Consider the following 3449-nt stretch of genomic DNA (forward strand, 5'->3'; position numbering starts at 1 on the left):
GATGAGCACTAGCAGTGAGTACGGCGTCCTCTCGCCTCGGCTGTGGGAGTGGGGCTGATACCGCACCGAGCTGGCTGGGAGGAATTGGAAAGAAAATGTCATAACAGCGCTGACAAGCCTAGTGGGATGGAATTTTGGGTTATTTTCCTGCCTGCCTTTTGCTTCCCTGCTTTCTGCCAGGCTCTGGCTCTGCCGTGTTTGATGTGGACTGAGCCGTGGTGCTTATCTCCACGGAGTACTTTTCTTGGCTTGGGTTTCTGGGGTTTTGGAGGGCAGAGCATCGACTGAAATGTCGATACGCAACATGGTGAGAGGCAGCCAGGAGCGCTCTGACAGGCACAGCCTCACTTGCTGCTGCCTCTGCCTGGGAAGAAATGGATGTGAGGGGAGGAGGAGAAGGGCGAGGAGAGACCCAGAAACCTGAGCAAAGCACAGGTGCAATCCTGAAAAAAACCCAAACCTTCTGCAGCTGGGGATGTGGGTGTTCCTATTGTGTGTGTGAGACAGGGACAGAGGCACTCATGCGCCGTGGATGAATTTCTAAAGAAGCAGAGCTCGGAAATGTGCTGCATAAGATGAGAACTGGCACCAGGCTGCTCACTTTGGATTCTGTGCCCTTGTTGGAAAGTCTGGGAAGATTGATCAGGGTTGAGCAAGTCACAATCAATTTCTTCTTCCTGCCTGATGTGCTGGGTGACAGCTGTGCCCACCTTGCTGGCGCAGCTTCAATCCCTTCCTTTAAAAGCAGCGAGCCCCTGGCAAAGGAGTTGTTGTCGATGGCCACCTGAGGGGCTTCTTCCAGGGATAACCCCCCCAGGGAAGCCCCTCTGCCCCTCGCGTGGGTCCTGGAGCTGTGTGGGGAGCGGAGCCCTCCCCCAGGCACCAAACAGCAGAGCAGCAACTTCTCCATTGCATTGGCGTGCTGAGGTTTCTCAATCCGAGGGCTTGGGGTGGTTCCCGAGCAAAACACCGTGAAAAATGCCGTGGCACGCTGCGAGGCAACAGAACAGGTGATTCCAGCTCTGTTGGGCTGTGTCACAGGCGAGGAAACTTTCCAGGTGCCCGCTGCCCAAGCCACACCTGGGACAGGGGCAAGCCCCCCTCCCGGGGGAGCGGGGCTGGCGCTGCCTAGGTGGGAAACAATAGGGACTGATTCTTTCCGAGCCTGTAGGATGCCTGCTAACAAAGGGTCCTCCCTCTGCTCCTCTGGGTGAGCAGCTCGGCTCTGGTGCAGAGGACTGGTGGGATCAGTGGCCACCGTGGTCAGGTGGGACTGCTAAGCTTCCTCTAAGCCAATTTTGCCAAATGCCTGTTGGTTCCTTTTGGGATTCCTTCCCAGCTCTTAATAGCTGGCTTGGCTGCTGCGGGAGATAAGGGCTGTTTATGGCGCTGGTGTCTTCTAACTCTCAGATCGTGCTGCAGAACTCCTTCAGCTGGGGCCTCCCACACTCAGCGAGGTGCCAGGGAGCCCAACCGCGCTGCCTGCCCGCTGTTCTGCCCTGACTCACGGGGAGAGGCCACGGGGCAGAGCCGGGACTCCCTTGGGAGCTGCTCCTCCTTCTGCCACCGCCTGGCTCTGTGGCCCCGGGCACATCACCCAGCAGTGCCAGCAGCTGCCAGGGCTCTTGCCAAGCCCTTGGGGGGCTCTGCAGTCTTTGCCTAAGTTGCCATTCCCCCCTTTTAAGTAGCCACGTGTTTCAGTCAAGGCTTGGCAACTCTGTGTCATCTCCTGGTCACTCGCTGTGCTGGAGGTTGGTGATTTATGGGTCACTCCAGGTCCCTTTGGGACCACACCAGGGGTGTGCAAACCCTGCAGGGCACTGGCTCTGCCCTGTTGGGCTCCCAGTTGTTTTCCCAGCAGCTGGGGTGCTCTGAGCAGGGTTTGGATGCCCAAATGCTGCCTCTCTCCTGTTCCCAGCCATGCCCCCAGCCTCTCCCAGCTGGCTCTGGGAGGCAGGCCGGGGTGTGGGGCCATCTCTGCCGTCAGCAAGTTCTGGGACCGGTGTGAACACTGCCAAAAGCTGCCTCTGCCCATTGCTGCTGCCTCGCCCAGCTCTGGCCATCCCTCCCCAGCTTGTAGCCCTCAAATCCCTCTGCCCACAAGGCACCAAAAAACAAATCCCGGGAGCCTTGTGCCAGTGCCATCTCCATTTCACCCCCCCGATGCCACCTGGCACTGACCTATCATGGGTTTTTTTCCCCTTCTGCTGGTGGCCAGTGGCTCAGTGGAGCTTGGTGCCACTTGTCAGAGGCTTCCCAGCCCTGCCAGCATGGCCAGCTCTGCTGTTTGGTTTTTTGGCTGTTTTTCCCCTCAATCCTGTAGTGTCTGAGGGCTTGGATGTGGTGGGATCCCCCAGGGGCACTCCAGTCTCCCCTGGTGCCCAGGAGGAGGAGGATGGCTGAAGAAACCAGATTGTGCATAGATTTATGATGTCCAGGTGTACTTGGGCCTGCAGGGCTAAAATTCTGGGGCTGGCAAACCAAGGAGAAGCACAGCTGAGGATGAAATGCCACCATCTGATCTGTGAATTCCCACCACTGCTTCCCGTTTTGCTAACGCTTCTCTCCTGCCTGAAGCAGGTGTGAGGCAGGAAACCTGTGGCTGGGGGGCACTGCAAAAACCCCAAGCCATGCTGGTGAGCAAATCTGCGAGGACTCCAGGAGCTCTGGGCAGGATTTGCTGGGTTTGTCTGTGGGGATGCTCCATGCACAGCACACCTGTCCTTGCTGAGGGGATGGGGGTTGCTTTTCACCCTGGATTTGAGGACCCCACGTCACCATCTCTCCCGTGATGAAGGCAAAGCCAGATGGAAATTGTGTATTTAAGGTGAAGAGGTAAAACCACTCGATCTCAGGCCCAAACTGTTATCCTGAGGCTGCAGAGCAGCTCAGGTGGCCCTGAGGGTGGAAGGGGTGGGAAGGTGGCCTCTGCTCCTGGGATTCCAGGAGTGCAGTGAGGGTTTGGAGGGCACGGTGTCAGTGTTTACATTCGTTAGGCTATCACTGCCTCTCACTAATTGGTTACAAATGGATTCCTGCCTTAGCAAGCAGGTCTGTGGTGCTGCTTGGCATTTCCAGGGGAGCTGGAGCTTGTAGGACAAACCCTTGGGTAAGACAACGTCCCTTAAAATCACCCCCTGGAATCTCCTCTGCCTGCAGCCAGCACCTCCCTCGGAATCTGGGCAGGGAGTTTGATGTGACTGATGCTGTGTTTGTGCTGAAAGGGTTCAAGCTGTCACTGCCCCAAGGATTTCAGCCTCTGGAGTGGGAAGGATCCCTTCTGCTGCTCTGGAGGGAGCCAGCAGGTCTGGGTGCTGCAGGTCCATGGAGTGCTCTCCGTGAGTCACCCCGTGGGATTTGCACATCATCCCTTTTGGCCCAGCTCTTTTGGGGTGGGAGAGGGGCTGCTGCCAGTCTGGGCACTGGTTTTGCCAGGAGCAAGGTGACCC

The sequence above is a fragment of the Corvus brachyrhynchos genome, unplaced genomic scaffold, assembly GCF_000691975.1.
Source record: "Corvus brachyrhynchos isolate BGI_N302 unplaced genomic scaffold, ASM69197v1 scaffold21, whole genome shotgun sequence".
Classification (NCBI taxonomy): Eukaryota; Metazoa; Chordata; class Aves; order Passeriformes; family Corvidae; genus Corvus; species Corvus brachyrhynchos.